Source organism: Micromys minutus, assembly GCF_963924665.1.
Source record: "Micromys minutus genome assembly, chromosome: 20".
NCBI lineage: Eukaryota > Metazoa > Chordata > Mammalia > Rodentia > Muridae > Micromys > Micromys minutus.
Window position 1 is genome coordinate 17,688,776 of NC_137955.1, and position 15,080 is coordinate 17,703,855.

Below are 15,080 nucleotides of genomic sequence, written 5' to 3' on the forward strand. Positions count from 1 at the left end.
TTTCCTGGGCTAGCCATAGAGAAGTTGAAGCTATTAGGCATCCCTGCTGAAAACACCAGAGCGGTATACTGAAAAAAGGAAGATCCAGAAGTTTCCACATGATTTGCATAATGGAAGACATACATGCTCTTGAAGCAGGGCTAGACAGTTGGCAGAGTCAGGAAGGAATTTGAGAGCCTTCTGAACAGCTTCAGATGATGGTACGGCAGACATAAAAGAAAAAAACACACTTCACAGAACAAATCAGTAAGAGCCTAGGATAGATGAGGTATTGTTTTTTTTGTTGTTAAACTTTATTATTATTTTTGTGGATTTTCACTAGTATTAGGGATGGACACCATGTAAACTCTGACACTAAGCTTTACACTCAGGATGACATTAAACTTGTGATCCAACTGCTAGTATGACTCCATAATTTCCTGCAAGTATATATACATCATCCAAATCAGCTTGTTTGATATTTTATGTTGTAATGTGTTGTTATAGTGTTACTGTTTTCTTATTTTGTAATTCTAGATTGTTTGTGGCTTTTTAAAATAATACTGGTATTAATATTTTAATGATAACACCTTTAAATGGGTTTATGTAAACTGGAGAAAATTTGATATTAGCAATATGTCTTAAAAACTCTACACATTATTTAATATACAAAGACCACACACACATGCACACACAGGCTAGTTTAGAAACATAATCTCCAGTGATGTTTACTAATTTCTCTGCCCAAACACCAATATTTGAAACTCAAGAATTCTTCATCTCTGCTACCCCAACAGCTAGAGCTACATGTGTGCACTACATATAAAACAGTTGGAGAGTTTTGTGAACGTTAATATATTACATATTATTTAACACACTTTGGACTTGTGATTAAATAATTTTTAAATATATGTTGAACCACAGGAATAAAATGTCCTAAAACATGTTTTAATCACCTAAAACCAATCCTAGCTTATTGTCTCTTTCTCACAGATTTTTTCAGTATCTTTTTCTAAAATGCCGAAATGTGCTTATAAATATAGATAACCCACAGAATGTTGCCTCTATTTTTAGTCCCATCTTTATCTATTTTTATGGTGAGGAGTGTTTATGACTCAGTGCTTCAACTTAGCTCCCACAGCGGTTGTACCACTAGTCTCTTCACCACCTCTCACCTAAATTTTAGCCTTGCATTTTAATTTGAAATACCACCCTTTCCTGACCTATAAGAATTCTGAGGCGAAAAGATGACTCTGGAATCAGGGTGACTGATTCCAGAGTCATCTTTTCTCCTTAGACAGGATGATTATTTTCATCCTGTCATGATTATTTTCACCCTCCTTAGACAGGGTGATTATTTTCTCCTTAGAAAGGATGTCTAAGGAGAAAATAAGACTCCAGAAGTATAGAATTTAAGGAAAGAGGTCAGAAGTTGCCATGAGTCTGGGGGAAATGGGCAGACCTCATATATGTATTATCAAAAGAAAGGACATGACAGATGTGAGAGACAGACATCAATGGTATATTTCATAATAGACTTTGAGTAAATGTATCAGTTACCATTAGTATGATTGTTATATTGACAGTTTCTGTGACATAACGTTATCTAATTTTGAAAAACAATTATCTTGACTTTTTACCATATTTGGACATATTATTCCAACCTGTTATTCAAACCAAGTCAAACTCAAGTTAAGCTAGACATGAGCCCTGTGGTAAACACAATATTGCATCTTTTCATTGTTTATTTTCCAAGCACTGGAAATCCAACACTGTACATGATCTAAAAGTGTTCTACTCCTGAACTGCCTCCTCATCCCAAGTTCAAAGACTGCAAAAATCACAGACGGGTCTGAAGTATGTGTCTTCTATTCTGAAAGAATTTAAGAATGATGTACTAAATTTGAGAATTAAAGCAGAAGACTTAAGAATAGTTTAAAGTGACTTGGTAGACTCTGTCATCTACTCTTTTAATCTTATCTCAGAATCTTCCCCTCCTTCTTTCTTTGTATCTGTTCCACATTCCTCATATTAACATTTCATGGGAAAAGTTAGCAGTTATCAAAGTTTAGTCACAAAGTTCAAAAGTTGCTTAAGGGACATCAATAAGCAATATCTATAAGACATAGAAATTATAGAAACTCAATTCTCGTAATTCTGAGAACGATATTCTAATGTATGATGGGAACATGAGGGCAGAGTAATAGCCAGGAAACTCAAATAGCAAACACTCCAAAAATGCAGGTGTCTGTGAACACAAATAAGACACACTTGAAATAAGTGTGCTGGCATTATAGCTGCCCATCACTCCTTTAAATATGCTAATTTCAGAGTACAGAAGAAAAGCATACTAGATCACCATGACTTTATAAAAAGAGACATTGACTCAATCTAAACATCTTCTTTTCTCTATTTGCAAATTCACAGCTATAGCTAAGCTGAACAGTGGTGACCATGCAGGCACTCTGATAGGAGAAACAATGCCTGGTAAGTCTCTTTGCTGAGTGGTATGTATTTAGGTGTAGGGTAATCTTTTATACTAGATAATGATTCCACATTTCACCACTGGCAAGAATGAGGGTTGCATAAAGAGACAAGGCCCATTCTCGATTCCTGTAAATGACATTTACTATTTTGAAATTTTTGTCATATCAAAAAAAAAAATCAATTGCATAATTTGCCCTGAACTTACATTCTCTGTAATTGTTTTTTTTTTTTATATATTTGTGGATTTGCTGTTTTAACTAATTGATCAATAATAGCATGATATCAAAAAAGGTGTCTTATTTAAAATTTTCCCAACATGGTATTGCCAAAATTTATTCTCTCAGAATTAATGCTCCTAAAACTAACAGCTGCAAAATAAAACATAAACGAAACATTAATAAACAATGCTACATCATGTACTTGCAAATAAAATTCAAAATAAAAGTAATAAAAACTTTCACTGTACTGAATACTATTTTAGAGAACTTTCAAGTCAGTAATATCCAAGGTCAGGAAGATGAAAACGATGAATTTTTAATCTAGAAGGAGAAGATTGAATCTGTTTCTGAAAATAAAGCAATATATCACTCCAAGCTCGATATAGTTATGACCAACGTTTATCTTCTGCCTTTGTTCTCTTTTTTATATAACAATCACTTCAGAGAAACAAGAATATGATATATGGGATTTTTCTAAAATTGTGATGTACTTCTTGTGTCTTTTCAAATTTTAGTTAGATTTTAGTATAAAGATATTTCTTATGGGAAAAAATGACTGTATAAGTGAATTCTAAATAAATAAATAAAGCCTCTGTGGCCTTTTATGAATGTGACTAAACAAACAGCAAAGAAATGATGACAGATACATCACTCATGTCCTTCTCTTAGACACAAACAAGCAAAGCTGTGTTCTGGGTTGCCGCTACCAAGTGCATGACTGATTGGGCAATTGCATGTGTTCCTGGCCAATTTAAATCCATATCTGTTGATCTTATAAGTGAAAATTAATTGAACTCATTTCCAGTCCTTCATGCCTTCTTTCATTTTAACCCCGTATTGTTCCACATCCTCCCCAACTGTAATACCATAAAGATTCCTCAAATGCAAATCCCCTCCGTAGCTAAGCAACAAATCATATTTCTTACACTCCGTATACTTTTATTAATGAATAGAGTATGTTAGGGGTGATTCATCTTTAACTCCTTACTAGTGAGATTTCATCTTCATCGTTATGGATGAAATACTAGGCAGTAAATAAACCTGTGGGATGCTGGCTGCTAGTGATCTGGGCACCTAGTGCCTTCTCCCATTGCTAGCAAGGTCTCTTTTGTGTCACTCTTAGAGAGTAAGATCGAAGTGCTTGCTCTGTTTTCAGGATTTTGTTAGACATTTCATAATGGTTTCAATTTCTATTCGGTTTGTTTATATAACAGGAAAGTTTAAAAGTTCAGAAAAGTATGGTTGTGTTTCACAACTGGTTCCTATTTTATGGATTGAACTACACATTACTGTTTTAAAAAAAAAAAAAAAAAAAAAAACATCAGATCTGCCAAACTCTTACCAAATAACCAAACAAAAAGTGAAACTGGAAATAAAAATGAACTAGAATTTTAAATCAATATTTTATTATACTACAACTTTTCTTTCATTTGAAAGTATCTGAAAATGGTGACATAATAATGCCACAAGGCAGACTTCATTGTCATTGATAAGCTGACCTATGTATATGATCATATGACTATTTAAAAAACAGTTTTATTATAATTGTCATCTAAGTAAATAAATCTGTTTCCTCTGATACCTCAGTATTTAACTAATGCCAGGAAAGAGATGGGCCATAGACCACAAGGGTGGAGACTGTATCATTCAATAGTTACAAACGGCCAATAGCGCAAGACTCTGAGAATCAAACCATTTTGCTACAAAGGTAGAAATAGGGATTAACAAGCTAAACCCATGACATTAGTTTTTATTTATTGGGGTTTTTAAGGAAATGATTTGTATAAATCATATAAAGTAAAATAATGGTATATTTGCAAATGAGAATCATTACTCAAGTTCTCATTTTGCCTTTATTACAAACATTCTTTCCATTTTATACTATTTTGTCATTCCTAACCAGTGAGTACATACTTTCTAAGGGATGTCATGAACATGTTGTTAACACCTAAAGAAATCTGCTACTGTTACAGCAAAGGTGATGAAAAGAGGACAAGCATAAGACAATCCTACAGCTGATGTTTCCTACTAATTGTTTCCTCTTTCATTTCTTGCATACGAATTGACATAACTTTACTAATGCAAAAGGATTTTATTTCAAAGTAAATTATAACAGAGTTATTAAAATTTACATATTTGAAGTCCAAATAAAAGACAAATATCAAAATAAAGAAAAAACAGCATCACACATTTCCTGTTTCGTGAATTTATTTTTGCCAAGGAACATATAATTTAAATGGAGAAAGGTAAACGTCAGCTTTACTGTTCTAGATTTGTGATAGTTCACATCAATGGATCTGAAAATTTAAGGTTTCTCCTGTTTGCTATATACATGTTGTCATCTGACTCCTTCAAGTGACAGTTCTGATATACATGGACCAAAATGTGTATTCAGCAAATGAAAAAAGATTTTATAAATAAATAAAGATATAAATGTGCAACCTTATAAATATATGTAAACTATATAAATATAAAATTTATAAATGAATAAATAAATTGCGTGTTTCTGTGTGTGTGTCTGTGTGTGTGTTACATTCAAGCGAGCCCTCTCTCCTCATCTCACTCCATGAAGTATATATCAATATGAATTCTATTATAGACAGTTTCTCAAAAGTAATTGGCCAATTGTACCTGATCAAAACCACCAGTTAACCAACCTAAAACCCATTTATTCCACTGTTTTTCCCAATATTTTGATCAATAGAGCCTCCAATTCCTAGCCTTCCAACTTCACTGTCTAAACCAAGTTTGACTACCCCTTATGTCTACAGACCACAACTTGCTGAACCTTGATTATTGTTCTTTGGATCCATGGTTTACATGTTCTCTGTTACTACTCTATGTCTTGAGTCAATCTGAGCACAACTCTGCTTTCTTTCTCTCTCTCTCTTGCATTAACTATGAACTTAACTGGGAATATACTAACTTTATCCATTAACACTAGCTCTACAATGTTCTCTCACAAAACAGAAAAATTGGTCTAGACAATTTCTTAGGGTATTTTTTTTCCAGATAGCAAATTTATTTTTTACCTCTCTGACTCTGATTTTTATTCCATCAATGATTTCTTCCCATTGTACCCAGCGTGTGCCCCATTTCTCACACACTTTGGTGCTAACTGGCCTTCTAAATGTCACCTATCATACTTATCCCGGTTCCTGTTAAACTTCCTCAATCTTCTCTATGTTGTTTTATATCACTTATATACACCCCATAAAACATATTTTGTTTATTTAGCTATTTTTCCTAGCACTAAAATAACATTTAAATTCTTGATGATAGATCACATCTCCAAAGTAGGAACACATGAACAGGATTAAATACTGAGCACTGAGGATTTCCACTCTGTAGAAGCGAAAAGAAAAATAAAGCCAAAGTAAAAGAAAAGTAGATGCCTTCTGGCTGAAGAAAGCCAGGAGAGGGCTGCTGCTGATGTTAAAGGAAGACAGTATTTCAAGAAAGAGGGAGTCACTGACTCCAGTGTACATCGCTGGAAGTTTCGGTGACATAAATCAGATCATGTTCTATTGCAATAGGTTACTAGGAGTAGTTGTGGTTTTGATAAGAATTGTTTTAGTGGAATGTTAAGATGGAAATCACTGTGTCATGGGTTGAGATATGGGAGGTTGAAGTACATAAATAGCTCATGTATTCAACTCTTTTGAACATTTAAGTTTGAAAGGACACAGAAATGAAGCAGGAGGTGAAGAAAAGGGATGCAGTCTTATTTATGATGGGAGACTCTGGAAGGTTTTTTTCCACTGGTAGGGAAACTCTACTAGAAGGGAGAGGGGAAATAACAAATCCAACAAGAAGCATAAGAAGTTCTCAGAAAAAGAATGAATTACAAAATAGAAGAGTACAAAGAAAATCATGGGTGAGTATCTAAATTATACTAGACAAATACTAGGAGTAAGGAAGACAGGTATCATAGATCTCAGTATAGTCATAACAGGAGATGTGGGAAGTACTTTCTACTTCTATTTTCTGAATAAAATATAAATGAAGTCATCAGTGTCTGCTCAGATACAATGGAAGAATAAGAATAGGAGGTCTGGGAAGCAACATTTGGAGTAAGAAAAGTAAACCCACTCTATAGTGTTAAATATCAGAGCATTATTGAGGGCCAGTTCAATTTGGAGGAAAATGAGTTTCTCATACCTAGCTGTTTCTGTGAAGATAGGGAGAAGGCTGTTCTTTTTATACTGCAGGCTTTGTCATACACACTCCGTTCTGTGAGACAAATCAAAATAAGCAGGTATTTGTGAGGTTGTATTAATAAAATAGACCTTAAAGTGGTCTAGACTAAGGTAAGGGTGCAGAGAATCTGAACTATGTGGTGCAACCATTGGTGTCCTGATATAGTAGATTTGAGAACCTAGTGTAAGATCCAGATATTTGAGATACTCTTTTCAATGAGTAAGTGTCTATTTATGACAACGTGTAGAAAACCAAAAGGAAAAGCAAATAAGAAAATAAATAAATAAATAAATAAATAAATAAATAAATAAATAAATAAATAGAGTTGAAGAGACAGAGAGGGGACGAGAGAGAGGGAGATGGACAGGAACAGGGACACGGCGAGGGAGAGGGAGAGGGAGAGGGAGAGGGACAGGGACAGGGACAGGGAGATGGGTTAATTTACCTCTATGTCTCTAAGTCACTGAGAATGACCTTCACTTGACGCAGACACTGGGAGCATTTGAAGACAAGATGATTCAAAAGAAAAAAGTAATGAGTGGGTAATGAACTGTGTACAAGAATTTATAAGCAGTCAGTGTAGATTCCTCAGTAATGCTCTGGAAGTCTTAATAAAACATGATCTCTAATTATTTTTGCCTTTGCTAAATATGTAGAAACATCCATTCTCCACTTAGTAGAATATCAATTAATGTGAAGTCTTCTGAGGAAAACTGTGGTAGTTTTAACGAGAATCACTACAGCAACGGGGACTTAGCCCGATTTTGTTGCCTGCCTGCAGTTCCTGTTCTTCTGTGTTGCTTTGTCAGGGCTCAAAGGGAGAGAGGATGTAACTATTCCTGCTGGAAGTGCCAGGGTGGGTTGGTACCCAGGGGAACTTCCTCCTTCTCAGAGGTAAAGCAGTGGGGAAGGGAAAAATGCCTGTGAGAGGAGAATGAGAACAAAGATGGGATTATAAAAGGGTAGTAATGTGAATTAATTATTAACTAATGGAACAAATACATTCTGACCCTCATTCTTAGAAACAAAAAGAAAAGGCACATGGTAAATTGTTTTGGAAAAATTATCCTGGTAAATCTCTGCTCAGAACATTTTTTATACATAAAAAGTTGAAAAAAATTTAACATCAACGCCAAGATGTTTTCATAACTAACAGTTAGAGATATGTCCAGATTTAATTCTCAAATTCTTTATTCAATATACCTGTACAGCAACTGTCCCAGAATGTTTTTATTTCCTGAAGCATGTAATGTCCTCCCAAGCCAGTCAAACAAAAACAAATTTCAATTATATATATATTTCAATTATATATTTTATATATATAATAAATACATTCTAATTACAGTATTTGTGTGTATGCGTGTGTGTGTGTGTGTATGTGTATGTGTGTGCTTATGCATATACAGTGTACAGCCTGTAGAAATCAAAGGGTGTGTGTGTGTGTGTGTGTGTGTGTGTGTGTGTGTGTGTTCTTGATATCAAATTCAGGTCATCAGGCATGATGGCAAGTTCCCATTATGCATTGACTCATCTACCAAGATTCAAAGAACATATAAGTAGAATATTTGAATCACTTAGATCCAAAATGTTGATGATTTGCATCTAGACATGGCAATATAGTCTTAAGAGTTTCATCTCCTTCTTTCAGCTGGAAGATTAATCTCTCATTTGATATTGATGGAATGACTTGAAAGAACTGACCGCTTCAAATACTGTGGCCTGGCCTTAAACTTGCTAGGAAAAGGTATAATGTATATCACCAACGTGATGTAATGGAGCATGATAGGATTTAGGGCCAGGCAAAATGAATTTGAATCCACCTCACACCACTAACTGCAGTCATTAAGGGAAATCCACGAGACCCTACTCCAGCTCTTTTATCTGTTAATAACAGGGCACAAGCACTCTACTGACAGATAAAGAATTAAGATGATATTTTTAAGTAGCTGGAGTATGTAGTTTAGAAATCACATATATACAATGACTAAACGATTGTTATCATTCCATCCACATACACATGCAACTCCCACTCAGTTTATATAAAGACATTGAATTAAAGAATTAATAATAACTCTTCAGGCCTTACTACCTAACTTCTCCAGAAGTCAATATTAGCTACTATGACTTACAATGAAAACATGAAAACATGCCCAAAGGATCCTAAAATGTAAAGCAGCTTCATGGAAATAAAGTACAAAATATTAAGTACAACAACACCCACTTGAAAAGTCCAATACTTATGGTATTGGGTCTTAATGAAATAAGTAGGTGTCAAAACATCAGTCTCAAGAGTTTTTATCAACATGTAGAAGAGTGGAAGTTGTTAAGTATACAAGCAATATAAAAACAGATTAAATGTGGAGTCCAATAAATAAATACTAGCAATTTCAAGAAGCACCTATAAGAATTTGGTGCAGGATACCATGAAAGAAGAAACTCACGCCTATAGCTTAGTAGTGAGAATCAGTGGGGTACATTCCAAAGGTCAGACACTCTTTCAGCCGTTCAAACATATTTAAAGAGAAGCTAGGAGAGAATGCTAGAATGATATTTTCCAGAGTCTAACTTGAGAATTAGCAAAACAGTATATTTTGCATGAGACCATAAATAGAACATGTCACTTAGAGAGATGCCAAGGTCAACTTGGGAAAGTTGAATGCCTTCCACAAGAGAATAAAACCTAAAGCTTTAAAAAAAAACATTTATACCATGAAGAAGTAGACAATGCATGCATTAATTATTCTATATAGGTAGGTTCTTGAAAAGAACAAAAAGCCAGTTATTCCCAACACTGAAAAGTGTGTCAACTCTGCATTCATTTTGTTGAATGAGTAAACTGGAAAACAAGTTTCTACATAGAGATAAGTAGGTGAACTTCAAAGAATACAAACACTTTAATACAGTGCTTAGCCTTTGATGATCACAGTTTATGCATCCCTAAAATACAAATAGAGATTGCACTTGCTTCATAAGACTATGTGAAGTTCAAGGGAATGGAGGCAGATGAAACACAAGAGAACACGGCGCCACCAGCATTCTTTACTTTACCTTTTGTCTTATCAGCCACAGAGTTATGATATTACTGGCAAGCAAAGCCGAACTTTATAGTATTTTGAGATTTTTTTTATATTTATTTGAGAAACACCATTATTGTTAGGGTCTTATAAATACCACACAGATGAAATTCCATGCCTATAATGATGAAGCTGTTAGAAGTCAGGGGTAAAGCTCTTATACAAGTAATTTGTGGTCAGAAAGTGGGAGGAATAGAGGGTAGGGTGAATAAAGATTGACAGCCAAGGACCTCAGCCCAATAGAGCAATAAGGGAAGGACAAAACCCACAGAGCAAAGCATGTCATCATTGAACAACAATCTTCAAAATGTATTGCTATAAAAATTCTGATTTGCTTCCCTTTTTAACTGTATTTCATCTTTATTTGATCTAATTAGTTTAACTAACCTTGAAAATTCAGTTTCACCTCTGAAAAAGACTTGCTGGGTACAAAAAGTCAGTAACATTTCTTCTAGCTATATCTTTTACATATAGATTCTCGATGAAATAAATAAGAATAAAAACAAAAGACTACATAAAATTATAGAGTCACTCTTGACTTAAGATAGATTGTATGTTTCAATTTTATATGAAACAGGCAAATGTTTGTTCTTTTGTTTTTTAATATTTATTGATTGATTGATTGATTGATTGATTGATTGAAACAGGACATTTCTATAGGCTATCCTGAAAAATCTCACTATGTAGACTTGGCTGACATTGAACTCACAGAGCTCTCTTTACTTTACCGTCCTGAGTGCTGGGATTCGACTCATGAGCCATTTTTTTTTCAAACAAATAAAAGTCTTGGATATGTGGACTCATTTTTCACTGCCTAGGACCACAGTTTAATGTATTTACTTTTCTTATCCACTACTTTACTAAAGACCAATCAAATTGACTATTGCTCTTCTTAAGAATAATAATGATCCATTTAAGATACATTAGATTTTGCTTTAGCTGCTGATTAAATGTTTCCTTAGACTTAATTAATAGCAAGCTAAGGCAAGGGAAATTCATATATAATAGTCTTGATATTGCCATAACTAGCAAGAAATTACCCAAGAGTTGATTTTTCTAAACATCCACTGAAATAACATATTGATTTTTTTCTGACATAACTTGGTACAGAAGAGAAAATAGTGCATGAAAATAACACAAAATAGCCTTCAATAAGTCCAAACAAATTTTAATTTAAACTATTTGATAAATGGCCTTGTAATAATTTTGAATGATCCAATTGACATGCAGACCTAAGAAGCCAATTCTTTTGAAGAGCAGAGCAAATTATCGAAGACATTTTCATCCTCTCTCTACTTGGATATTGATTCATTTTTATATAACAGGGATAAAAAGAAAATTGTAATTACAGCAGCACTGTTCTCTCTATTGTAAGTAGAGGACTACCAACATTTCTATTATTAACCCCTATTGTCACTGGTTTATGATCTCAGCAGTAAACTTGGCATAGATGATACCTCCTTGTGAGTACATTTTTTCACCATGTTTCTTAAGCCATTTGTCTATTTATGAATTATACAATTGCCAGAAATGATGTTCTCTCAATAGGCTTTTGATTTCCAATCACTCAGAATAAAGGATTATATTTTGAAATGAAAGCTCTGGCTTGAAAATATTCTAAATTCCTTCGGGCATTTTTAGTTGGTCCTTTCTCTTTTCTTAATTTCCCAATACGTCTGTTTAAGGCTAAATTTTAATATAAATTAATAAGACCTGGTCTCAAGCAATTGGCTCACTTCACCCATGTTAACAATTGGCACAGATTGCTAGGTGGAAAAGTCAGCTGTGATGATTGGTATCAATTGCCAGGCGGCTGCAATAACACTCAGCTTTCTAACCATTTGCTGGGCTGGCAGGTGCTGGCAGGACTTAGAGAATTTAACATGCATTTTCAAACTCTTGATTCATAAAAGTACCAATGAAAATAGAATTGTTTCTTAGGTGAAAAGCATTACTTCATAAAAGGAATTGTGAAATTTGTATTACAAATGTAAAGATTTTTATATATTGAAATAAAAATGTGTAGATATAGTATAGTTAAATATAAATATCCATTTTTTCCTTACAAGCTAATGATACAGTGTAACCAGGATAATTTGTTTCCACTATTTATTTGTGTGTTTGTGTGTGTGTGTATATATATATGTGTGTGTGTGTGTGTGTGTGTGTGTGTGTGTGTGTGTGTGTGTATGTGTATGTGTTTCTGTATGTATGGGAGTACCCACACAGATAAGATACCGGGTTCTCTCAAGCTGGAGTTATGGGAAATTGTGAGCCATGAAATGTGGGTGTGGAAGCTGAACTTCCTATTTACTTCCTTTGGATGTGTTTGATTTATTTTTTCCTGGTGCTTTCAGGGATAGTTTTAACTTGCTAGTATAAGAACATTCTAATTTCATTATGAAGCCACTTAGCACTGCGATCCTCCTCAACACTGCTTTCCCGTAAGTTTTAGGTATGTTGTGCCTTTATTTTCATCAAATTCTAGAAAATCTTTAATTTCTTCCCGACCCACTGATCATTGTTAAGAAAATTGTGCAGTTTCCATGAGTTTGTAGGCTTTCTGTTGTTTCTGTTGTTGAATCCAGCTTTAATCTATGGTGGTCTGATGCAATACAAAGTGAGATTTCAGTTTTGTTGTGTCTCTTGAGGTTTGCTTTGTGACCAACTACATGGTCAGTTTTGGAGAGGGTTCAGTGAAACAAAGAGAAGAAGATATATTCTTTAGTGTTAGAGTGAAATATTCTATAGATATTCGTTAGATTCATTTGATTCCTAACATCTGTTTATTTAATTGTTCCTCTTTCTAGTTCTGTCTCAATAACCTGTCCATTGGTAAGAGTGGGGTACTGAAAGCTCCTGCTATGAATGTATGGGCTTTGATATGTGATTTAAGTTTTAGTAATGTTTCTTTCACAAATGTAAATGCCTCAGCTAACCATTGAACTGAGAATAGGATTCCCAATGAAGGAGTTAGAGAAAGGACTAAAGAGCTGAAGCATTTTGCAACCCCATAAGAGCTAAAATACCAACCAACCAGAGCTCCCAGGAACTAAACCAATATCCAAAGAGTACACGTGAACAGACCCATGGCTCCAACTGCATATGTAGCAGAATGGCCTTGTTGGGTATCAGTGGGAGGAGAGGCCCTTGTTCCTGCCAAGGCTAGATGCTCCAGTGTAAGAGAATGTCAGAGAGGGGAGGCAGGGGGCTGGGTAGGTGGGTGAGCACCTTCATAGAAGCAGGGTGAAGGAGGATGGGATAGGGGTTTATAAAGGGGAAACCAGGAGAAAGGAAATCATTTGAAATGTAAATAAAATATACTCAATAAAAAAGGAAAAAACAATAAAATTGAGCCATCATCTTGGTGTATTGTTCCTTTAATGAATATTAAGTGTTCTTTTGCTCTTTTTTTTATTAAAGTTGGTTGAAAGACTATTTCATTAGAAATTAGAATAGCTACTCCAGCTTTCATTTACGTATTTACTATGTTTTCCTCTATTTCTTTAAGGGATTTGTTGGTTTCTTCTTTCTTTATTTATTTTTTATATCGAACAACTTTATTTTAAAAAACAAAGATAAATGTACAGATTTTAAGCATTTTTGCAAAAAAGTATATGAATACATTTTTATCAGTACTTGATTTGTTTTAAAGGTTTGATAGTGTGCATTAAAATCTTACTAGTTACAATGAGCTTAAAGTACATGTAAAACAAGATGTAACTTGGAAATGGTCAAAGTTTTCTTGGTGTGTAAAGATTAAGCATAGTGCTTTTTCATTTACTTTCTTTTTTTTTGGCCTTTGTTTTTCCTGAACTTCATATAGTCTGTGAGTGGTTTCTGGGGTGTTCAGAGCTTTCTGGGGTTAGTATCCAATTCTCAGTGACTGCATATTATGTCTGTTCTTTTGTGACTGGGTTACCTCACTCAGGATGATATTCTCTAGATGCATCCATTTTCTTAAGAATTTCATAAAGTCTCCACTCTTGGTGGGGTTGTAAACTGGTACAACCACTCTGGAAATCAGCCTGGTTATTCCTCAGATAATTTGACGTAGTACTACCTGAAGACCCAGTTATTCCATTTCTGGGCATATACCCCAGAGATGCTCCAATATTCAGCAAAGATACATGCACCTCAATGTTCATTGCAGCTGTATTTATAATAGCCAGAAACTGGAAAGAACACAAATGTCCTTCAGTAGATGAATGGATAAAAAAATTGTGGTATATTTACACAATGGAGTACTACTCAGCTATCAGAAACAATGACTTTATGAAATTCTTAAGAAAATGGATGCATCTAGAGAATATCATTCTGAGATAACCCATTCACAAAAGAACAGACATAAAATGCAGTCACTGAGAATTGGATGCTAACCCCAGAAAGCTCTGAACACCCCAGAAACAACTCACAGACTGTGTGAAGTTCAAGAAAAAAGAAAAGAAAAACCCATTATGTTTATTCCTTACACACCAAGAAAACTTTGACTAATTCTAGGTTACATCCTGTTTTACATGTACTTTATGATCAGTGTAACTAGTAAGATCTTAATGCACACTATCAAACCTTAAAAAAAAGCCAATCATTGACAAAAATGTATTCTTATACTTTTATGCAAAAATACTTAAAATTTGTACATTTATCTTTGTCTTTTAAAATAAAGTTCTTCAATAAAAAAGAATTTCATAAAGTCATTGTTTCTGATAGTTGTTTATGGAGGTACTGACTTGGTTGTCTTGGGAAAAATGCTTAGTTTCTAAATATTTTTCTTGGTATATTACTGTGGAATTTTTATTTGTAAACAGTTTCAGTGTAAAATTTTAGATATTTTAAAATTATGAAATGAGTCAAAATAGTTTTTTAAAATGTTTGTCCATTTTCTCTTATTTTTGAGATTTTAGTACAATTACATAATTTCTCCCTTTATTTTCCTCCCTCAAATCTCCCATGATACATCCCTCTTTCCTCTCTTGCAAATTTTTCACTTGGTAAAGACAGAAACTAATCCAATAAAGTTTCAGAAACATGACTAACTAAACAGGTGCTTAACAAGGGTAATAATAATAATAATAATAATAATAATAATAATAATAATAATAATAAAAGTTGAAAAAGCCTT